This window comes from Mus musculus, chromosome X (assembly GCF_000001635.26).
Source record: "Mus musculus strain C57BL/6J chromosome X, GRCm38.p6 C57BL/6J".
In the NCBI taxonomy this organism is placed as follows: domain Eukaryota; kingdom Metazoa; phylum Chordata; class Mammalia; order Rodentia; family Muridae; genus Mus; species Mus musculus.
The window spans coordinates 73295269-73320319 of NC_000086.7; the positions used below are offsets into that span (position 1 = coordinate 73295269).

Below are 25051 nucleotides of genomic sequence, written 5' to 3' on the forward strand. Positions count from 1 at the left end.
CGGGCATCTGTGGTTTCCAAGTGTACCCTGTGAGGGGTGGGTGGGCTCTCACGTGTTCGAGGCATGATGCCTGGATGGTCGAGAGGCATGGTTGGACTTGATGGGGGTTCATTTAGCCTTGCTGGAAAGCATGCGCAAGGAAGGTCCAGCAGAAGGCAGCCTAAAAGTAACTGAAGCGTTCATGTTTTCCTCCGTTTCCTCAGGAGATATCCGTGTGACAAGGCCCAGGACTCCAAGGGTGCTGGATCTGATGAAACCAACACCAGGAGATGACACAGCCTCCTAGGATGAAGAGCCACTGTCTCTGTGATCCCTAAGTTTAACTCCATACCTCCACAGTACACGTGTGCTATTGCATCATCCAGAAGGTGTGCCCTGAGACATTCCTAGACTGCTTTATGTAGAAAGCCACTTTAGGCAGTGTGAACTCGGATTTGAAGTCAGTAAGACATGGGTGGGAATACAACAGAAGGGACACTGCACGTTTGTGGAGTGAATTGGGAGCTAGAGTGTACCAGCAGGTGTTTGTGGATACAGAGGGAGGGAAGGGAAGGACCGAGGGGATCACGAGAATATCATCTGTCCTCCCCGCCCCCATATTTCTGTATGGTTGGAAATTCCCACAGATAAGGTCTGGAGTCCCGTGATGAGCTCCGTTGGCCCATGCTCACGGAAGGGACAAGGGTAACAGGAGTTCACAAGAAGAGCAGCGTCCTTAGGAAGCTGTTTCAGGAGGCCAGAGTCCACCAGTGCTCTGCCTCACTGTGCTTGCTGGGGCCCAGGTCATGACCTGGATCGCTTGCTTCCTGGCATAAACAGTGAGCAGCGGTGGCATGTGAGCCCACCCTGATCCTTCCTCTGTGTTGTAGTCCATACTTATCAGCAAGCACAGTGGGCCTCTTTTGAGGATCAGACAGGTGAGGAAATTGTTTCACACAGGCATGCATGACATACACACTGCTGATAGGAACCAGACTGGTTCAAGGCAGAGGCAGTCAGTAACACAGTAGCCAACCTGCCCTTCACACCCCCATACAAACCAGACACAACACACACACACACACACACACACACACACACACACAAAACACACATCACAAATACACAAACACACAAAACACAGACATATACGCAAAACACACCACACCAAAAAGACACACAAACATCAAAACACAAACATCACACGTATGCAAACACACAAAACACAGACATATACGAAAAACACACCACACCAAACAGACACAGAGAGAGAAAGAGAGAAATGGGCCAAGGAGAAGAACGTAATGAGATTCCCCTGAGATGGCTGTGGAGGAGGAACTCTGTTGAGAGGCAGAGTATGGGGAAACATGAACAGAAGAGCTATGTTACAGATGAGTGTGGACACTACTGGACTTAGGGATGGGCAAGGTACCATCCAGGCCATTCATTTTCTATGTGTTTAAGACCGTGTGGATTAAGATTAGGCCACAGAGCTCGTGTGCAAGAGAGCTCTGTGGTCTGGGGTCTCTTGTTAGAACAGTGCCCATCACAGGCAGATAGGGATGTGCAGGGTCTCCTGCAGACTTGAGGTTGCAGCATGCGGGTGCACAATTCCAACAGAGGCACTGGCTTATTCTGTTGAGCTCCACCTGATCCTGCTGAGAATGCCAATTAGTAAGCATTTCTCCACAATGAAGTGCTTTCTCTTTGGGGCTCTCCCCGGGTGTGCCCTGCGAACACTTGATCCCATAGTGAGGTCCATGCTGGAGTAGGGAACAAGAGCTCTGACCAAAAGATTGGCGTCACAGGGGTGGGGATTGGGGTCGGGGACTGGGACAGAAGGAAGCCAGCAGCTATGACAGCAGCCACACTTACTTGCAAATCACCATGAACATTTCCCCAGCCCCATTGCTCTTTAACCTGCTAACACACTGGCCTGGAAGGCAAGTTCCCTAGGAGTCCAAGGGCTCCTGGTGTCAGCAGCACAGGGCTACCTCCCTAGGAAAGAAAACAGTGAGGATGGCTCCCCCACCCCCAGGGAATCCCAGTGAGCCCCAAGACACTGACTGGGTGGGCAAGAAAACACACAAGCCTTGTAAAGACACCCATCTCTCTGGGAGGATGTTCGCCACCCCAGCCTCAGGTCGAGGAACAAAATTGTTGTGACTGTCTCCCACAGATGCTCTGGAACCTTCCATACCTTCTCCCACATCCTCCATTCTGTAGAACAGACTCTGTCAGCTCCCTTGATTTCTCATGCCTTGCCTCACTGAGGTGCTGCTTCCTTGTCCACTAAAGGCGATCTCCTTCCTAATGCAGCTCTGCTTCCCTCTCCCACCCTACAGGATAAGCACGCACCACCCTGAGCGACTTCGGTCAGTTCAAACTTCTCTACCAGATTCTGGAGGGAGAGCAGCGCCACAGGCAGGAGAGCAGAGCCAGAGAGGACCGGCGGGCAGTCACAACAGTGCCCAGAACAACCAAAGGAGTCACCCTGTCCTGATCAGCACAGCCCCAGAGTTCAGTCACCATGGACTCTGCAGAGTATGTACTCTGTGGCTGGAAGGGCCAGCTGTGGCCTGCAAGGGTGTTGTCCAGACCCAGGACCCCAGCCAATAGTAAGAGGAGAGGGGCGCCCTTCCTGGAGGTCCAAATACTGCCTGTGGGTGAGAAGATGAGAGTGAGGAGCTCTGAGGTGAGGCCCCTAGACAAGTCTGAAATCATAAGCATCGCCTCCTTGGCAGGAAAGGAGTCACGGGGCAGGGGCTCGCCAGGTCAGACCAGGGCATACAGGAGAGCCCTCAAGGTGGCCCTGGATGTTCTGGGCGAGGGAACCAGCTTGTTTCAAGGAGGAAGAGCAGGTGGCCAAAGAACCAGCACCGTGGCTCCAAAGGTTCCAAAAGAGCAGGCCAGCTCCAGCAGCTCCAGCCTAGGTCAGCGCCTGCGCCTCCAAGGGCGCAACCAGAAAGGCCAAGGGCTCTCCCAGAGGAGTCCTGGGAAGCAGGGCCGCCCAGGTCAGGGTCCTGCGATGATGGGCTCCCAGAATGTGCCTGCAGTGCGAGTGGGGGAAGCCCAGGACCACACTGCTGTAGGCCTCCCGTGCTCTGAAATGCAAGGGGATGTGTTTAGAGGCACCAGAGTGTGGCCAAGTTACTCGGAGACACCCTTGGGAAAAGCTGGCGGTAATCCAGGGAAGAGAAAGCCAGGCACATCCAAGCTCAGATCTTTGAGTGCCCCAGCCTCCAGGGAGGGTACCCGGGCTAAAAACGAGCAGCAGGCTGCCTCTGGACCACTGAGGCACATCTCTATCTCACCCAAAGCTCTCAAAAAACGAGTTCAGTGTGCTGGCCTAGAGATCCGGGCAACTGGAGCCCAAAGGAAGACCGCCCTCGCAGAGAACAAGGACCATCCTGGCCCGGGGACCCCGAAGCCAGACTCAAAGGGGGCATCGGCAGCCTACACGCCTCCAGTCCCGAAGCTACGCAGGTCACTCCGCATAGCTAGTCAAAAAAAGAAGCCCTATGTGCTGTGTGCACTGTGCGGGCTCCCAGAACGGGAACCCCAAGTGCATTCAAAGGTGACCAACACCAGGTTCAAGAGGAGAGGGGCCCGAGTTCAAAAAGATGCCAAAGCCACCAACGTGGCTTCTGCCCAGGGGCCCAGCACCATTGAGCGAGGAACGCTGGTCTGGTTCAAATTTCAGGACCTTCCTTTCTGGCCAGCGGTGGTCAAGAGTGTCAGCGAAAATGACAAGATGGCGAGGGTGCTGTTGATCGAGGGCAACATGCAGTTTGAGCGCAGGGGTATCCGTGTCCCTCTCCGCAAGTTGAAGCACCTGGACTGTGGGGAGAAAGTATCACTCGTGAGGAGAGCCAGCAGACTGTACGCCCAGGGCATCAACTGGTGCTTCTCAGTGATCGACCACTACAGAGAGGGCCTTGCCCATGGCTCCTTCCTGGGCTCCTTTATGGACTACTACACCACCCAAGCCAGTTACCCGCTAAGGAGAGCCGTCCAGGAGGGCGACCTGCATATCGATTTCCCCAAGGTGAGCTATGCTGAATTGGAAGATTGGGAGGAGGAGACCGCCCTGGGTGGGAAGGGGCCCTACAAGAAACTCCTGCCCGACCGCATGAGGGCCGCTTGGGACAGAGCCAACCAGAAGCTCGTGGACTTCATCGTGAAGAGAAAGGGGGCCGACCAGCACCTGCTGGACATCGTGAAGGGCAGAAAACCGTCCAGGTGGCTGGACGATCTTTGGAAATCAAAGAGGGAAGTCTTCTGCATTGAGACCTACCTGGAGGACGAGGACCAGCTGCATCTCGTGGCCAGACATTTGCAAGAAGTGGCCAAGGAAGCAGACGAGGCCCTGCTCTCGCTGGCAAGAGGAGACAAAGTGAGGTTTACCATGGAAGTTCTTTTTCCAGAAGCCATCATCTGCTCCATCGCTGCCCTGGATGAGCTCACCTACAAGGAGGCAGAAGAGAAGTACCTGCGTGGCCCACCCGTGCACTACCGTGAGAAAGAGCTATTCGACAAGACCATCTTAAAGGCGGCCAGGAAGAGGTCAGCAGCCAGGATTCGGGCTGCCAGGGACCCTCCTGTGCCCACTCCTTAGAAGGGATCGTCCTCCTTTCAGCTGTCACCCCTGAGTCTCCCAAGACAGGAGACAGGAAGTGCCTCCAAACTGGAACATCTGGGAGACCGTGGGGGCACACAATGGATGCTGTCAAAGCTCCTCACTAAGTGTTTCTTTTTTTTTTTTTTTTTTTTTTTTTCCATTTTTTATTAGGTATTTCGCTCATTTACATTTGCAATGCTATACCAAAAGTCCCCCATAGCCACCCACCCCTTCTCCCCTACCCACCCACTCCCCTTTTATGGCCCTGGCGTTCCCCTGTACTGGGGCATATAAAGTTTGCGTGTCCAATGGGCCTCTCTTTCCAGTGATGGCCGACTAGGCCATCTTTTGATGCATATGCAGCTAGAGTCAAGAGCTCCGGGGTACTGGTTAGTTCATAATGTTGTTCCACCTATAGGGTTGCAGATCCCTTTAGCTTCTTTGGTACTTTCTCTAGCTCCTTCATTGGGGGCCATGTGATCCATCCAATAGCCGACTGTGAGCATCCACTTCTATGTTTGCTAGGCCCAGGCATACTCTGACAAGAGACAGCTATATCAGGGTCCTTTCAGCATAATCTTGCTAGTGTATGCAATGGTGTCCGCATTTGGAAGCTGATTATGGGATGGATCCCCGGATATGGTAGTGTCTACATGGTCCATCCTTTTATCTCAACTCCAAACTTTGTCTCTGTAACTCCTTCCAAGGGTGTTTTGCTCCCACTTCTAAGGAGGGGCATAGTGTTCACACTTCAGTCTTCATTTTTCTTGAGTTTCATGTGTTTAGGAAATTGTATCTTATATCTTGGGTATCTTAGGTTTTGGGCTAATATCCACTTATCAGTGAGTACATATTGTGTGAGTTCCTTTGTGAATGTGTTACCTCACTCAGGATGATGCCCTCCAGGTCCATCCATTTGGCCAGGAATTTCATAAATTCATTCTTTTTAATAGCTGAGTAGTACTCCATTGTGTAGATGTACCACATCTTCTGTATCCATTCCTCTGTTGAGGGGCATCTGGGTTCCTTCCAGCTTCTGGCTATTATAAATAAGGCTGCTATGAACATAGTGGAGCATGTGTCCTTCTTACCAGTTGGGGCATCTTCTGGATATATGCCCAGGAGAGGTATTGCTGGATCCTCCGGTAGTACTATATCCAGTTTTCTGAGGAACCGCCAGACTGATCTCCAGAGTGGTTGTACAAGCCTGCAATCCCACCAACAATGGAGGAGTGTTCCTCTTTCTCCACATCCTCGCCAGCATCTGCTGTCACCTGAATTTTTGATCTTAGCCATTCTGACTGGTGTGAGGTGGAATCTCAGGGTTGTTTTGATTTGCATTTCCCTGATGATTAAGGATGTTGAGCATTTTTTCAGGTGCTTCTCTGCCATTCGGTATTCCTCAGGTGAGAATTCTTTGTTCAGTTCTGAGCCCCATTTTTTAATGGGGTGATTTGATTTTCTGAAGTCCACCTTCTTGAGTTCTTTATATATGTTGGATATTAGTCCCCTATCTGATTTAGGATAGGTAAAGATCCTTTCCCAATCTGTTGGTGGTCTTTTTGTCCTATTGACGGTGTCTTTTGCCTTGCAGAAACTTTGGAGTTTCATTAGGTCCCATTTGTCAATTCTCGATCTTACAGAGCAAGCCATTGCTGTTCTGTTCAGGAATCTTTCCCCTGTACCCATATCTTCAAGGCTTTTCCCCACTTTCTCCTCTATAAGTTTCAGTGTCTCTGGTTTTATGTGAAGTTCCTTGATCCACTTAGATTTGACCTTAGTACAAGGAGATAAGTATGGATCGATTCGCATTCTTCTACATGATAACAACCAGTTGTGCCAGCACCAATTGTTGAAAATGCTGTCTTTCTTCCACTGGATGGTTTTAGCTCCCTTGTCGAAGATCAAGTGACCATAGGTGTGTGGGTTCATTTCTGGGTCTTCAATTCTATTCCATTGGTCTACTTGTCTGTCTCTATACCAGTACCATGCAGTTTTTATCACAATTGCCCTGTAGTAAAGCTTTAGGTCAGGCATGGTGATTCCACCAGAGGTTCTTTTATCCTTGAGAAGAGTTTTTGCTATCCTAGGTTTTTTGTTATTCCAGATGAATTTGCAAATTGCTCCTTCTAATTCGTTGAAGAATTGAGTTGGAATTTTGATGGGGATTGCATTGAATCTGTAGATTGCTTTTGGCAAGATAGCCATTTTTACAATGTTGATCCTGCCAATCCATGAGCATGGGAGATCTTTCCATCTTCTGAGATCTTCTTTAATTTCTTTCTTCAGAGACTTGAAATTTTTATCATACAGATCTTTTACTTCCTTAGTTAGAGTCACGCCGAGATATTTTATATTATTTGTGACTATTGAGAACGGTGTTGTTTCCCTAATTTCTTTCTCAGCCTGTTTATTCTTTGTGTAGAGAAAGGCCATTGACTTGTTTGAGTTAATTTTATATCCAGCTACTTCACCAAAGCTGTTTATCAGGTTTAGGAGTTCTCTGGTGGAATTTTTAGGGTCACTTATATATACTATCATATCATCTGCAAAAAGTGATATTTTGACTTCCTCTTTTCCAATTTGTATCCCCTTGATCTCCTTTTGTTGTCGAATTGCTCTGGCTAATACTTCAAGTACTATGTTGAAAAGGTAGGGAGAAAGTGGGCAGCCTTGTCTAGTCCCTGATTTTAGTGGGATTGCTTCCAGCTTCTCTCCATTTACTTTGATGTTGGCTACTGGTTTGCTGTAGATTGCTTTTATTATGTTTAGGTATGGGCCTTGAATTCCTGATCTTTCCAAAACTTTTATCATGAATGGGTGTTGGATCTTGTCAAATGCTTTTTCTGCATCTAACGAGATGATCATGTGGTTTTTGTCTTTGAGTTTGTTTATATAATGGATTACATTGATGGATTTTCGTATATTAAACCATCCCTGCATCCCTGGAATAAAACCTACTTGGTCAGGATGGATGATTTCTTTAATGTGTTCTTGGATTCGGTTAGCGAGAATTTTATTAAGGATTTTTGCATCGATATTCATAAGAGAAATTGGTCTGAAGTTCTCTATCTTTGTTGGATCTTTCTGTGGTTTAGGTATCAGAGTAATAGTGGCTTCATAAAATGAGTTGGGTAGAGTACCTTCTACTTCTATCTTGTGAAATAGTTTGTGCAGAACTGGAATTAGATCTTCTTTGAAGGTCTGATAGAACTCTGCACTAAACCCATCTGGTCCTGGGCTTTTTTTGGTTGGGAGACTATTAATAACTGCTTCTATTTCTTTAGGGGATATGGGACTGTTTAGAAGGTCAACTTGATCCTGATTCAACTTTGGTACCTGGTATCTGTCCAGAAATTTGTCCATTTCATCCAGGTTTTCCAGTTTTGTTGAGTATAAGCTTTTGTAGAAGGATCTGATGGTGTTTTGGATTTCTTCAGGATCTGTTGTTATGTCTCCCTTTTCATTTCTGATTTTGTTGATTAGGATTTTGTCCCTTTGCCCTCTAGTGAGTCTAGCTAAGGGTTTATCTATCTTGTTGATTTTCTCAAAGAACCAACTCCTCGTTTGGTTAATTCTTTGAATAGTTCTTCTTGTTTCCACTTGGTTAATTTCACCCCTGAGTTTGATTATTTCCTGCCGTCTACTCCTCTTGGGTGAATTTGCTTCCTTTTTTTCTAGAGCTTTTAGATGTGTTGTCAAGCTGCTAGTATGTGCTCTCTCCCGTTTCTTCTTGGAGGTACTCAGAGCTATGAGTTTCCCTCTTAGAAATGCTTTCATTGTGTCCCAAAGGTTTGGGTACGTTGTGGCTTCATTTTCATTAAACTCTAAAAAGTCTTTAATTTCTTTCTTTATTCCTTCCTTGACCAAGGTATCATTGAGAAGAGTGTTGTTCAGTTTCCACGTGAATGTTGGCTTTCCATTCTTAATGTTGTTATTGAAGATCAGTCTTAGGCCATGGTGGTCTGATAGGATACATGGGACAATTTCAATATTTTTGTATCTGTTGAGGCTTATTTTGTGACCAATTATATGGTCAATTTTGGAGCAGGTCCCGTGAGGTGCTGAGAAGAAGGTATATCCTTTTGTTTTAGGATTAAATATTCTGTAGATATCTGTCAGGTCCATTTGTTTCATAACTTCTGTTAGTTTCACTGTGTCCCTGTTTAGTTTCTGTTTCCACGATCTGTCCATTGATGAAAGTGGTGTGTTGAGGTCTCCCACTATTATTGTGTGAGGTGCAATGTGTGCTTTGAGCTTTACTAAAGTGTCTTTAATGAATGTGGCTGCCCTTGCATTTGGAGCGTAGATATTCAGAATTGAGAGTTCCTCTTGGAGGATTTTACCTTTGATGAGTATGAAGTGTCCCTCCTTGTCTTTTTTGATAACTTTGGGTTGGAAGTCGATTTTATCCGATATTAGAATGGCTACTCCAGCCTGTTTCTTCAGACCATTTGCTTGGAAAATTGTTTTCCAGCCTTTCACTCTGAGGTAGTGTCTGTCTTTTTCCCTGAGATGGGTTTCCTGTAAGCAGCAGAATGTTGGGTCCTGTTTGTGTAGCCAGTCTGTTAGTCTATGTCTTTTTATTGGGGAATTGAGTCCATTGATATTAAGAGATATTAAGGAAAGGTAATTGTTGCTTCCTGTTATTTTTGTTGTTAAAGTTGGCATTCTGTTCTTGTGGTTGTCTTCTTTTAGGTTTGTTGATGGATTATCTTCTTGTTTTTTCTAGGGCGTGGTTCCCGTCCTTGTATTGTTTTTTTTCTGTTATTATCCTTTGAAGGGCTGGATTCGTGGAGAGATAATGGGTGAATTTAGTTTTGTCGTGGAATACTTTGGTTTCTCCATCTATGGTAATTGAGAGTTTGGCTGGGTATAGTAGCCTGGGCTGGCATTTATGTTCTCTTAGTGTCTGTATAACATCTGACCAGGCTCTTCTGGCTTTCATAGTCTCTGGTGAAAAATCTGGTGTAATTCTGATAGGCTTGCCTTTATATGTTACTTGACCTTTTTCCCTTACTGCTTTTAGTATTCTATCTTTATTTAGTGCATTTGGTGTTCTGATTATTATGTGTCGGGAGGAATTTCTTTTCTGGTCCAGTCTATTTGGAGTTCTGTAGGCTTCTTGTATGTTCATGGGCATCTCTTTCTTTAGATTTGGGAAGTTTTCTTCAATAATTTTGTTGAAGATGTTTGCTGGTCCTTTGAGTTGAAAATCTTCATTCTCATCCACTCCTATTATCCGTAGGTTTGGTCTTCTCATTGTGTCCTGGATTTCCTGGATGTTTTGAGTTAGGATCTTTTTGCATTTTCCATTTTCTTTGATTGTTGTGCCGATGTTCTCTATGGAGTCTTCTGCACCTGAGATTCTCTCTTCCATCTCTTGTATTCTGTTGCTGATGCTGGCATCTATGGTTCCAGATTTCTTTCCTAGGGTTTCTATCTCCAGCGTCGCCTCACTTTGGGTTTTCTTTATTGTGTCTACTTCCCTTTTTAGGTCTAGTATGGTTTTGTTCATTTCCATCACCTGTTTGGATGTGTTTTCCTGTTTTTCTATAAGGACTTCTACCTGTTTGGTTGTGTTTTCCTGTTTTTCTTTAAGGACTTGTAACTCTTTAGCAGTGTTTTCCTGTTTTTCTTTAAGGACTTGTAACTCTTTAGCAGTGTTCTCCTGTATTTCTTTAAGTGAGTTGTTGAATTCCTTCTTTATGTCCTCTACCATCATCATGAGATATGCTTTTAAATCCAGGTCTACCTTTTCAGGTGTGTTAGGGTGTCCTGGATTGGGCGAAGTGGGCGTTCTGGGTTCTGATGATGGTGAGTGGTCCTGGCTTCTGTTAGTAGGATTCTTACGTTTACCTTTCGCCATCTGGCAATCTCTGGAGTTAGTTGTTATAGTTGTCTTTGTTAAAAGATTGTTCCTCTGTTGATTTTGTTACCCTCTATCAGCAGGCGTGGGAGACAAGCTCTCTTCTCTGAGTTTCAGTGGTCAGAGCAGTCTCTGTAGGCAAGCTCTCCTCTCTCAGGGAAGGTGTACAGTTATCTGGTGTTTGGACCTCCTCCTGGCTGAAGGTGAAGGCCCAAAACAGAATCTTTCCCAGAAGCTGTGTTGCTTTGGCCAGGAAGGTGGCCAGTTGTCTGGAGTCGAAGATGTCGCAGCCTCAGAAGCTCTGTGGCTCTTGCCGGGAAGGTGGCTGGTTGTCTGGAGCTGAGGATGGTGCCGCCCCAGAATCTCTGCGACTCTCTCGCCCGTCCCAGAAACGGCTGGCACTCTGTATTCCACACGGTCACCCGTGCAGCCTGCCCTCCGCGGAGTCCCGGAGCCAAGAAGGCTCCCGCCGGCGCCTGTGCCACAAACCTCTCAGGCCAGGCAGACCCCCGTGCTCTCACCAGGAAGGTGGCCGGCTGTCTGGAGCTGAAGATGGCGCCGCCCAGAAGCTCTGCGACTCTCTCGCCCGTCCCAGAAACAGCTGGCACTCTGTATTCCACACGGTCACCCGTGCAGCCTGCCCTCCGCGGAGTCCCGGAGCCAAGAAGGCTCCCGCCGGCGCCTGTGCCACAAACCTCTCAGGCCAGGTAGACCCCCGTGCTCTCACCAGGAAGGTGGCCGGCTGTCTGGAGCTGAAGATGGCGCCGCCCAGAAGCTCTGCGACTCTCTTGCCCGTCCCAGAAACAGCTGGCACTCTGTATTCCACACGGTCACCCGTGCAGCCTGCCCTCCGCGGAGTCCCGGAGCCAAGAAGGCTCCCGCCGGCGCCTGTGCCACAAACCTCTCAGGCCAGGCAGACCCCGTGCTCTCACCAGGAAGGTGGCCGGCTGTCTGGAGCTAAAGATGGCGCCGCCCAGAAGCTCTGCGACTCTCTCGCCCGTCCCAGAAACAGCTGGCACTCTGTATTCCACACGGTCACCCGTGCAGCCTGCCCTCCGCGGAGTCCCGGAGCCAAGAAGGCTCCCGCCGGCGCCTGTGCCACAAACCTCTCAGGCCAGGCAGACCCCGTGCTCTCACCAGGAAGGTGGCCGGCTGTCTGGAGCTAAAGATGGCGCCGCCCAGAAGCTCTGCGACTCTCTCGCCCGTCCCAGAAACAGCTGGCACTCTGTATTCCACACGGTCACCCGTGCAGCCTGCCCTCCGCGGAGTCCCGGAGCCAAGAAGGCTCCCGCCGGCGCCTGTGCCACAAACCTCTCAGGCCAGGCAGACCCCGTGCTCTCACCAGGAAGGTGGCCGGCTGTCTGGAGCTAAAGATGGCGCCGCCCAGAAGCTCTGCGACTCTCTTGCCCGTCCCAGAAACAGCTGGCACTCTGTATTCCACACGGTCACCCGTGCAGCCTGCCCTCCGCGGAGTCCCGGAGCCAAGAAGGCTCCCGCCGGCGCCTGTGCCACAAACCTCTCAGGCCAGGCAGACCCCGTGCTCTCACCAGGAAGGTGGCCGGCTGTCTGGAGCTGAAGATGGCGCCGCCCAGAAGCTCTGCGACTCTCTTGCCCGTCCCAGAAACAGCTGGCACTCTGTATTCCACACGGTCACCCGTGCAGCCTGCCCTCCGCGGAGTCCCGGAGCCAAGAAGGCTCCCGCCGGCGCCTGTGCCACAAACCTCTCAGGCCAGGCAGACCCCGTGCTCTCACCAGGAAGGTGGCCGGCTGTCTGGAGCTAAAGATGGCGCCGCCCAGAAGCTCTGCGACTCTCTCGCCCGTCCCAGAAACAGCTGGCACTCTGTATTCCACACGGTCACCCGTGCAGCCTGCCCTCCGCGGAGTCCCGGAGCCAAGAAGGCTCCCGCCGGCGCCTGTGCCACAAACCTCTCAGGCCAGGCAGACCCCGTGCTCTCACCAGGAAGGTGGCCGGCTGTCTCACTAAGTGTTTCTTTACCCCCTCGAAATAAATGTTCACGTTCCTGCTTGACAGTGTAGATGTCTAAGACAGCTCTACTGATCCTGTAAGCTTCAGTCCAGGCCTGGCCTTTTGGCTCTCTTTCGCCGGTGCCCCAACACGCACAAGTCCCGTGGGGGTGCCTCTCTGGAAAGTCATTAGCCCTGTGTGGAGTGTTGGCGAGCTAGAGCACAGGCTGCCGCCTCTCTGCACGGACCCCATGCACCTAGACAGCACACCAGGTTCCTGACGACACTGGGTCTCTGGCACGTGTTCCCCTCTCCAATCTTCTTTCTCTCTAGGGTGCTGCTATAGATGGGGCTGGGCTCCACTCTTTTCTCCATTACTTCCTCCTTCACTCACTCATGCCGAGGAAGAGAACAGATGTGTGTTTTGAGGCTGTGCTTTGAAGTCATAGAAGGGGTTGGAAATGTTGTGACCCTGGAACAACAACAATGCAAAGAACAAGAGGCAACAAAACGCAAGAAAACAGTCTATTGTGCTTTACAATCTCTCTCTCTCTCTCTCTCCTGTGTGTGTGTGTGTGTCTGTCTCTCTCCCCCCCAACTCTGTGTGTCTGTGTCTGTCTGTCTGTCTCTCTCTCTCTCTCTCCTGTGTGTGTGTATTTGTCTCTCTCTCCCCCCAACTGTGTGTGTGTGTGTGTGTCTGTTTTTCTCTCTCCCTTTCTCTCTCTGTATCTCTCCGTATTTATGTACAAGTGTGTGCATGCACAAGTGTGCGGGAGTCATATATCAAGATCTGATGTCTTCTTCAGTTATTCTCTCTAGTTTTTGAGACAGGACCTCTGACTGAACCTGCTGCTCGCTGATTTTTCTAGAATTATGGCTTGCCAGGCTGCTCTTTTGATCCCCCTGTCTCTGTTACCCCAGTGCTGAGATTAAACATGCCTGTCTGCATACCTTTTTTCCCCCTTTTGTATGAGTACTGGGTAATGAACTCAGGTTTTCACCCCATGCAGGAAGCACTTTACATTCTCAGCCATCCTCCACATGCCAGAGACTTCATACTCTTAATGAGAGAGAGAGAGAGAGAGAGATTGATTTGCCGACCTTGTGGGCTCTGCACCAGGCATTGGCATCTCAGCTTTTCTCACATTTCTGAGATCAGAGACTTCTGGTGTCTGCAGGAAAGGGAAAAGGCCTGCCTTTCTTTGGAGTCACTGTTCCTGGGGTGTACTGATGAGAAGCAGCCCTGACATGCCTCCCAGAAGGTCCTGTTTCCTCCTCTTTTGATCTTTATGTTTGTCATATTTTGTTGATAGGGTGCTGAGTTCTTTCTTCTATGAACTCTGAAGTACATCTTTATAAGCACCTGAGTCCACTCTCCAGTTGTTCTCTGCTGAATGCCTGTGAAATATCTATGTGTTCTCCAGCCTGAGTGTCCGAATTTACAATACTTCTTCCCCTCCTGTTGATTTCGGGGAATGGTTAATGTTAGGTTTTGATGCTAACTACTGGCTTTCCTTTATGCACACATTGGGTTCTTACATGTGTACATAGCCAAGCATGGTGAAGATGATTGTACTCTTAGTAGTCAATCTATAGAGACAAGAACAAGGGTCTTCCTAACCAGCAGGTATAGCTCAAGTGGCAAGTGCCTGGTTTAGTGAGAGACCTTGTCTAAAACACTTTGTGGAAAATAAATGTGGAAGGAACCTGATGTCATCTCACTGTCGCATTTAGTACATTTGTGCTGATGAGAAGCAGCCCTGACATGCATTAGTAGCATTGTGTACAACCATACACAACGATAACCATGTACACACCCTAAATATTAACAATGTATAGAAGAATTTTAAATTGAACCAAATTTCCCTCTGTGCTGTGAACTGTCTCTCTGTAAAAGCTACCAACGCAGTATAACTCAAGCCTTCCTTTAAAAATATATAAAGCACTGATACCACCTTTCTTTCTGCTTTCCAGTCTGCCTAGGTTAGGAATTAATAATTCCAGTCTGTTAATGGCTTTTGCAAGAGAAGGCCACACCTAAAGTAATTGTGTTCTATATACCCAAGCACCATCTTGTGCAATAGTCAAGAGGCTACATGTCAGACATATTCTCACCTGAATACTCAGCCTCTCCTATGACTTTAACTGTCCCATTGTGCATATGTTCTGACAACAAAACCCTCCCTTCTTACCATCTGCCAGGCATGGGCCTATTTGCCCCAACAGCACCATTTTCCCTATGTACAGCATCCTCTTCAAGAGTTAGAAGACAATTTATCCTTCACATTTTGCAAGTGAACTTGCTCCCATTTTTCATATTCTGAGTGCCTGCCATGGAACAAGAACAGGTAAGTTTCCTAAGTGCCACATTAATCTGCTCATTAGCCTGTTATCTCCTGTCCTTTGTCTTTTCCACCACTACTTCAGTCTTGGCTTCTTGAGACTCTGGAGTCCTCAAACCCTATGCAATCCAGAATGGACCTGAACCCTCCATTCCTTCTTTTTCTCAACTCCTCAATGATTTTCCCGAAATTCAACCTCTGTCATCCACTCTCATAGCTAACTTTTCACTTCTTATTAGCAACAACTGGTATATGGACCTTGCTCTCTGTTTTACCTTAGCTAAACAGATCTGATCTCCACCTCCCTCTTTATCTCCATTTTCAGCAGAAGCTGGACATCTTAATTGTCATTCAGTGTTAAAGGGGTGTCCCACATGTGAGTGAGGGTATGAGAAACCCAACCTTGGCCAGCACAGCACTGACCACCAGCCATGTCTGAGAACTGATGTAAGTCTAGAATAGTCTGTGGCCTGTGTGAGCTGGGCCCATGGATGATGCTTGGGACACTCAGATATGGCAGCAAAAAATGGTAAGCTCATGGGTAGCATGATCTTATGCCCTTTCTTAGTTTGGTTGTGAAGAGACACTATGACCACAGCAATCTTATAAAAGGAAACATTTCACTGGGGCTGGCTTACAGTTTCAGAGGTTAGTCCATTGTTGTCATGGCAAGAAACATGGCGACAGGCAGGCAGACATGGTGCTGAAACCGAGTTCTACTTCTTGATCTGCTTGCAGCAAGGAGGAAGCTAGATTCCATACTGGGCAGAGCTTGAGCATAGGAGACCTCAAAGCCCCCCCACTTTACCCCTTCATGGTGTCCTATCTGCAAACTTTCCACACTTTTTTTTTCCTTCTCATCTCAGCCAGTGATTCTAATACTCTATCACCCTGCTCTTGTTTTCCTATCTACTTCTAACTGCTCCTTTTCATGCTCCTAACATTAAAATCTGAACTTCATGTGCCTTCTGTTCCTAGCTACATTCAGACCCAGGAGTGTGGAACCTGCAGTATCAACATTTCCCAGGAACTTTGTGAGAAAGATCTTGACCTGCTGAAAAGGAGCTCCAAAGAGAGGAACCCAGAAGACCATATTTTCACAATCCTTTTCTTTTCATTCTGACGAAACTTCAAGTTCGAGAATTGCTCTGCTAGACCATATCAATCTCCTGGCTTTAGATACCATCACTTGAAATTGAACTTGGTTGCCATCAACAGCAAACTCATCAAGAAAGCTTCTTTAACTTTATAAATGCGAACAGGTACTTAACAAATTTGGAGGACTGTATTCCATTAGAAATGCATCTAACTGGCTAGTTTAATTTACTATTTGCCTCTTTTTATAAAAAAAGATTTATTTATTATTATAATTAAGTACACTGTAGCTGTCTTCAGACACACCAGAAGAGGGTGTCAGATCTCATTACGGATGGTTGTGAGCCACCATGTGGTTGCTGGGATTTGAACTCAGGACCTTCGGAAGAGCAGTCAGTGCTCTTACCCGCTGAACCATTTCGCCAGCCCCTGTTTGCCTCTTTTTATCTCTACTTCTTTATCTATGAATCAGGAAGTACTGCCTATACATTTCATATATTTGAAATAAACTCAAAGGGTCAATGTAAGTTAAAAATAAAAAGATACTGTATGTAAATAATTTACCAGAGTACAGAAAAAACAACGCTATAGTTTGGGGAGGTAAAGGAAGTGAACTAATAGCTCCCAGCCTCATCAGCTTTCTCCAGAGGAGTCCAAGTAAGAAGAGGGCAGAAGTGTGAAACAAAAAAGAGACAGTGCACTGGAACTAGGATATTTTTTACATACATTAAGACTTCTGTATTTTTAAAAATGAATCCTGAGCTTCGTTTGGAAGTTAAGTCCATCTTAGTGTAGATTAGAGATGGTTGGTGGCCTGTGGGTTGGAGAATGTGGCCTGAGTAAGGCAGCCTGGTATCCTTTACTTAACTGGTACTGAGACCAAAGGAAAAAAAAAGTGACCCAATAAAACAAATAGTACAGAAGATAAGCCAGGAAGTGCAGCAGATATTCTGACAGCCAGCAGTTTCCAGTCAATTGGTGACCCCCAAACTAAGCCCACATCACAAAGAATAGGGGCTTGACTTTGAAGGGGAAGTTATGTTCGTCCTTTCTCAGGGATGACTCGGGGCAGAAGGACTGATTCAGGGACAAAAACAAAGCAAATTTGGAAGCCTAAAGAATCAATCCATAGACACCATGATTCTGTTTTCTGATGAAATTAGATTAGAAAATCTGATTTCTGTGTACTAATCTTCAGTGGCAAGCCTGGGAACAAGCAAGGGAAAGAACCCAGGAATCATAAGGAATAGAAGATATCCCTGGAGACTGCAGAGACTCATACACACAGAAGCAGCAGCTAAGAACAACCCACACTCCTGATAACCTGAGGGCCTGTCAACACTCAGTAGGTCTAAAGGGGGGTCTAAAGAGGGTGAGAAGAACTTAGCTCGATGGATTCTCAAATGTTTCTTTCAGGAGGACTGAGGGAGATTTCACTGAGGATATGTGCAAGGGATAGCATAAAGATGCAAAGAGATGAACATAGTGACCAAGAAACAAGAACATCCCCCACAAAGGAGATGGTAAAAAGTACACAAAGAACTCAAAACAAGATACCAGCATTGAAGGGTTCACAAAGTCAACAGAAGAGGGCGCTCCACATATGTGAACAGAGATAATCAGCCTGTGCTGTACTATTCTTCCCTAAAAACAGGAAAACAAGTTTCACTTCGTATGAAAATGAACTAACAGAAGATAATCAAAGACATATCTTATGCAAAGCACTAACAGGGGAAAGGAATAAAAGCAGAAAAACACCTTCCTAGACTCCCTCATTTTAAACTAGAGTAAAGTCATTGAAAAAATAATCCAAGTCGTGTGTGCTCATCGAACATATGAAATCTCAAGTACTCTGGAGGCTCAGTCAGGAGGATCACACATTCAAAGCTTGCTGAGGCAACAATGAAACTATTTCTCAAAAATTAAAATTATAGTAATAGCCTATTAAAAATAATCACCGTGCCCATGCCTCCCACCCTTTCTCCACTTACCTCACTGGTTCACTGATGGCTCCAGTCTCTCCTCAAAGCTAATCACAGGCCAAATACACTAGCTTTCAGACCATTGCTAACCTCAAGCACACCTGCATTGCCATCAAGTCAGAAGGCATACAACACAGGCTAGTGGACAAGATCATCAAAGGTTTCAACCAGAAGGGATTCCTCATAATGACCATGAAGCGCCTTTGGGCTTCTGACCAGCACCTGAAACAGCAGCACTACAATGACCTGAAAAACAATCCTTTCTTCCCCAGGCTAAGAATTTAGGGTTTGTGGAGGCCATGGGAGGAGCTCAGTGTGATAAAGCCTGGCCAACTGATGTTGAGTAAGACCAATCCTGCCGATTCTAAAACGGGCACCATTAAAGGGGATTTCTACATTCAATTTGTCAACAATTCAGAAAAAAAAATGCTGAGAAAAAAAATCACTGTATGGTTTAAGCCTGAAGAACCAATTGACTACAAGTCTTGTGCCCATGACTGGGACTATGAGTAGATGTGGATAAACAAGGTCCTTTCCAGCATTATTCATGAATATACCCCACTAAGCAGATGTGTCGGTTTTTGGTTACTTTGTGTTGAGCCAAAATGAAAAAACAACCCCCATGAAAACAAACCTTAAGTAATACGTTGTGAATAGTGGACTAGGAAAAGATTGAGGAAGAAAATATATATAGAACAGAGAAGGGTAGAAACATAGGAAGGAGCAGTAAGGCAGACTTGCCTGAAAGTAGACAGAAAAGGTATACAACCAACCAAATGATATATGTTATTCTTAGCTTTGAAGAGAATAAGCTACTGAGATCCAACAACCTGGCTAGTCTATGTTCTTTGGGAGAAGAAAAAAAGGCAAAGAGTAAATACACATACACACACACACAGAGAGAGAGAGAGAGAGAGAGAGAGAGAGAGAGAGAGAGAGAGAGAGAGAATTTTTAGACAAATTAGAAGCAAAATTGTCTAGGAAAACTAAGTGAATAGGTAGGGTAAGAAAGGGGAGAATTTGTTCAAAATACAATATGTATCAGTAAGAAATGGCTAGATACCTGTGAGCACAGATAAGACCACCACTTCTGCTCTGGGGGACTTTCCTAGAGCCCTCAGGACACAGGAACCAAGGAATTACCAGGGACAGGATCCTTCAGGTTTCTATCTGCTCTGCAGAGCTGACCCTGTGCCACAACACTCCATACCCAAATTCCTCCCGGAGAGAACTAGTCTACCAGGAATACTGACACACAGGCCATAGTCAGAGACAGCAAGACCAGCTAACACCAGAGATAACCAGATGGTGAGAGGCAAGGGCAAGAACCTAAAGAAGAGAAACCAAGGCTATTTGGCATCATCAGAAACCAGTTCTCCCACCACAGTAAGCCCTGGATACCCCAAAGCACCAGAAAAGCAAGACTCTAATTTAAAATCACATCTCATGATGATGATAGAGGACTTTAAGAAGGACATAAATAACTCCCTTAAAGAAATACAAGAGACACAGGGCCCCCAATGGAGAAGCTAGAGAAAGCACCCAAGGAGCTGAAGGGGTCTGTAACCCTATAAGTGGAACAACAATATGAACTGACCAGTACCCCCAGAGCTTGTATCTCTAGCTGCATATGTAGCAGAAGATGGCCTGGTCTGCCATCACTGGGAAGAGAGGCCCCTTGGTATTGCAAACTCTATATGCCCCAGTACAGGGGAACACCAGGGCCAAGAAGTGGGAGTGGGTGGATAGGGGAGCAGGGCAGAGGGAGGGTATAGGGAACTTTCGGGATAACATTTGAAATGTATATAATGAAGATGAAATAGATGAAGAAACCAGGTCAACATTTAAAATAAAATGGCAAAGAGAGGAAGAGGACTTGAGAGAGAGGACAAATATAAAACTATGCTGTAAATAGTACTTATCGCCGAGATGAAAAATAAATAAATAAAGCAAATGAAAAGGACAAACATGAAAATGCTTAATTCAATGAACATTTCCTGTGCTTTCAAAACCACAAACAGAAAAGAAACAAAAGTTACCTAAGAAAACTAGTTCATAACAAGCAAAACCAAATTGTATTTTAGTGAAATTCTTGAACTTTAAAGGAAAACAAGTCTGGCTATGTAGCCAAAGAGGTTAAGGGTATAATAAAAAGAAAATTAAATTCCCCTTAAAGTGCCCAAAAGCAATGCTCTTGGACAGAATGAAATTTTAAAAGGCGGTCGGGGAGTCATAGCAAAGGATTTCAAATCCAACCAAGCTCACCTTCAGAGTGTGAATGCAGCAAAGCCTCATGGACATGCAATGACTTGCAGAATGGTGTTGTCATGACACCTTTCTTGAGAACCTGTACAAGAATAAGCTTCAAGTGAACAGAATGACTGGAAGGAAATTGGGAAACTATATGTTTCCCTGAATCAACAAATCCAAGGCTAATGAGGAAGTTTACAGTATGTACCTCAGGGTAGCTCTATACAACACATCCTACAATGAATAAAAAGCAAGAAAAGGCCAGATGTGCAAACACTCTTTATATCATCTTTTCATTACTGTGGTGGAAGATTACCTTTGTTATTATTATTTATTATTGTTGTAAGTTTTATGTAAGTTATACTCTAAGGGCTATGAGACAGCTTAATCTTTCCAGTGTGTATGTGATTTCTAGAACTGGACACTATAGAACTCTAAAAGAAATAATGAACGCAGCAGCAAGGAACTTCTGAAACACCCAGATTGTTCTAGAAATTATATTCCCCACATTTAAAAAAAAAAAAGGTTTTGAAGGAAAACTCAGCAAGGGTTCCCTAGGGGAGATGGTTTCAGATCAGGAGGAAAAAAAAAACAGCAAAAAAAGTAGAAACAAACAAGAAAAAAGTAAGAAGAAACAAAAGATAAGCAAAACCCAAGGATAACTTATTTTTTTTTTAGTTTTGTATATTTTATGCATATCATATGAATGTTTTACCTGCATGTATCTATGTTTATCACATGTGTGCCTGGTGCCTGTGGAGGTCAGAAAAACAGAATTGGATCCCATAGAACTGGAGTTACAGTGAGACACAATGTAACAGTCCTCTACAAAAGTAGTAAATAATTTTGACTATTGAACCATTTCTCCAGCTCCCAACAATGGCCAGTTCAGAGGTCTTAGGAGATAGCTATCTCAGCTAAAGAACTACAATTCAGTTAATGGAATATATTAATGTGTATAATTGGTATTTGTCTAGAAAATCATCCATTTCATTTACATTTTCCAATTTTCCATCCATTTCATTTAGATTTTCCAATTTTCCATCCATTTCATTTAGATTTTCCAGGCTTTTGAAATAAGACCTAATGATTCTTTGGATTTCCTCGGTGTCTGTTGTTATATCTCCATTTTTATCTCTGATTTTGTTTATTTGGGTACTGTCTCTCTGCCTTTTAGTTAGGTTGACTATGGGTTTGCCTACCTTGTTGATTTTCTCAAATACCAACTCTTAGTTTCATTGATTTTTTTTTGTATTGTTCTCTTTGTTTCTAATTGATTGATTTCAGCCCTGGTTTTGATTATTTTCTGCCTTCTACTCCTCTTTGGTGTGCTTGCTTCTTTTGGTTCTAGAGCTTTCAGGTGTGCTGTTTAGTTGCTAGTGTAGGATCTCTCCAGTTTCTTTATTAAGGCACTTAAGTGGTATGAATTTTCCTCTTAGTACTGCTTTTTCATTGTGTTCCATAAGTTTGGGTATGATGTGCCTTCATTTTCATTGAATTCTAGAAAGTTTTTAATTTCTTTCTTTATTTCTTCCATGACCCAGTGATCATTGAGTAGAGAGTTGTTCAGTTTCCATGAGTATGTAGGTTTTCTACTGTTTCTGTTGTTGAAGTCCAGCTTTAATCCATGTAATTTGATAAGATTCATGGGACTATTTCAATCTTCTTGTATCTATTGAGGCTTGCTTTGTTACCAATTATATGGACAGTTTTGGAGAAGGTTCCGTGCATGAGGTGCTGAGAAGGTATATTCTTTTGTGTTTGGATGAAATGTGGGAAATGTTCTACAGATTATCTGTTAAGTCCATTTGATTAATAACCTCGGTTAGTTTCATTATTTCTCTGTTTAGCTTCTGTCTCAATGACTTGTTCATTGGTGAGAGTGTGGTGTAGAAGTCTCCCACTATTAATGTGTGGAGTGTGATGTGTGATTTAAGCTTTAGTAACGTTTCTTTTATGAATGTGGGTGCCCTTGCATTTGGGGCATACATGTTCAGAATTGAGACGTCCCCTTGGTGGATTTTTCCTTTGATGAGAATGAAATGTCCTTTCCCATGTCATTTGATAACTTTTAATTGAAAGTCTATTTTATTGGCTATTAGAATGACTACCCCAGTTTGCTTCTTGCTTCCATTTGCTTGGAAAACCTTTTTTCCAGTCCTTTAATCTGAGGTAATGGCTATTTTTGTTGCTGAGGTGTATTTCTTGAATGAAGCAGAATGATGGACCCTAGTTATGCATCTACTCTGTTAGCCTGTGTCTTTTATTGGAGAATTGAAACCACTGATGTTGATATTACTGACCAATGATTATTTGTTTCTGTTATTTTGATGGTGGTGGTACTGTGTGTGTGTGTGTGTGTGTGTGTGTGTGTGTGTTACTTCTTTTGATTTTGCTGGTATGGAATTACCTATTTCTTGTGTTTTCTTGGGTGGAGTTACCCTTCTCCTGTCAGAGTTTTCCTTCTAGTATCCTCTGTAGGGGTGGATTAGTGAAAAGTTATTGTTTAAATGTGGTTTTGTCGTGGAATATCTTGTTTTTTTCCAATCTATGGTGATTGAACATTTTGCATGGTATGATAGTCTAAGCTGGCATCTATGATGTCTTAGAATCTGCAAGACATCTGCCCAGGCCCTTCTGGCTTTGCAGTAACTATTGGGAAGTTGGGTAATTCTGATAGGTCTGCCTTTATATGTTACTTGGCCTTCCCCCTGTGCAGCTTTTAATATTTTTCTTTGTTCTATAAATTTAGTGTTTTGATTATTATGTGGGGGAGGATTTTCTCTTTTTTGTCCACTCCATTTTGTGTTTTATAAGCTTCTATATTTATAGGCATCTCTTTCTTTAGGTTAGGGAAATTTTCTTCTATGATTTTCTTGAAGGTATTTTCTGGGCCTTTGAGATGGGAATCTTCTGTTTCTTCTATTCCTAGGTTTGGCCTTCTCATAGTGTCCCATTCCTGCATGTTTTGTATTTTCTAGAAAGACACCAATAGCCAAAGTTAAATCAAGTTCATGTAAACCATGTAAATAGTCCCATAGCCCCTAAGGAAATAGAAGCAGCCATTAAAAGTCTCCCAACAACAACAACAACAACGTCCCAGGGCCAGATGGTTTTAGCATAGAATTCTACCAGACTTTCAAAGAAGAGCTAATACCAAAATTTCTCAAACTATTCCACAAAACAGAAACAGAAGGAACACAGCCAAACTCATTCTATGAGGCCACAGTCACCCTGATTCCTAAACCATACAAAGACTCAACAAAGAATGAAAATTTCAGACCAATCTCTCTCATGAATATTGATACAAAAACATTTAATAAAACACTCACAAACTGAATTTGAGAGCACATTAAATACGTCATCCACCATGATTGAGTAGGCTTCATGCCAGGGATACAGGGGTGTGGGGTGGTTCAATGTATGAAAATTCATCAATGTAATACACCATATAAACAAACTGAAAGAAAAAAATCACATGATCATCTGATTGGATTCTGAAAGAGCCTTTGACAAAATCCAACACCCCTTCATGTTAAAAGTCTTGGAGAGATCAGGGATACAAGGTGCATACATAAACACAATAAAGGCATTATAACAATTATCACTTGAATTGCTTTAATTTTTCTCTCCATTTAATTTGATATTGGCTATGGGCTTGTTGTACATACCTCTAATGGCTATACTTGGGAGGCAGAGGCAGGAGGATTAGGAGTTCACAGTCAATCTTAGGATAGCAAATATGCCTAAAACTGCCTGGATTATGTTATTTTTTGACGTTATTAAATTGTATATTTTTGGGTTGTATAATTTATATTACAAATAAAATATGTTAAGGAAAAATATAGAGAGGGAGTCAGTTTGAAGACAGTATTCTACAGTGAATGGAAGAACTGAAAAAATATAAGAAGGAAGTGTGGATAAGGCTGATCAGTGTCTATGGTTAGCAAGAATTTTGGTGTGCTACTGCACAGGAAGGTGACTATAGATAGCAACAATGTACCATATATATATTTTGCTAATTAGTGAGGGCTTACTTAACAAGCATGTGGACCTGACTGCAGATCTCCAGCATTTTCAAAGCTGAGCACTGTGGTGTGATCCTGTAATCCCAGTACTGAGAAGCAGAAGTAGAAATGTCCAGGGGAAATGCTGCATAGCCAATCTAGCTAATTGGTGAACTTTGGGTGCAATCTAAGATCTTGTCTCAAAAAGTACTATCTCTGAGTATCAAAGGGAGGGATCACCCAAGTGAAAACACCTACCTTAAATCAGAATGGTGGTAATCAACCTTAAAGCTTAGTGTTTGTGGTAGCAATTGGAGAGGCTGAATCTGCAGCAGGTGTTGTTGAGTAGATGTAGGTGTGAGTGCAGCAAAGGAACTGAAGGGGCTGAACAAAGATACATTGGAGCTCATTCCTGCCCATCCTTTAGAGGTTTTGCTCCATTGTCAAGATGTATAAATAAACTTTGGAAATTATTTTACAACAGAGTTAAGTCTGTGGAGGTGGGAACAGGAAAAGATAATGGGAGTCAGGGGTTGCAATCAAAGAATATTATATACATATGTGAAAATGTTATGATGAAGGCTATTGCTTTCCACAATAAATATGCTAATAAAAGTCAAGGGGAAAAATAAACAGACAAACAAAAGAAAAATCATGGGAAAAAAGGAACAGGAGAATCTAGTTTGATACAAGATCACACTTTTCAAGAAACATTACTAGTGTAAGGCAAAATGCTGATTTTTGTTTTGTTTCTGCCAGAAAACCATAGCCCTTACCTAAAAGAAATAATTAATACTACCACCTAAGGCTTACTTACCATTCTGGTTTCCACTGCAGGAAGTACTTTGTGGTCAGTCGGATGATACTTACAACACACCTTCAAAGGTGTCTGTGTTCTAATCCCTGGAACTTTTCAATATATTATTTTACATAGCAGAAAA

The 25051-nt window shown here is 44.6% G+C and overlaps 2 pseudogenes; both read left to right on the forward strand.

Moving 5' to 3' along the window:
- Positions 1-2341: 2341 nt before the first annotated feature.
- Gm5639 lies at positions 2342-4711 on the forward strand (annotated as a pseudogene).
- Positions 4712-14767: 10056 nt separating this feature from the next.
- Positions 14768-18366, forward strand: Gm8501 (annotated as a pseudogene).
- Positions 18367-25051: the final 6685 nt, after the last annotated feature.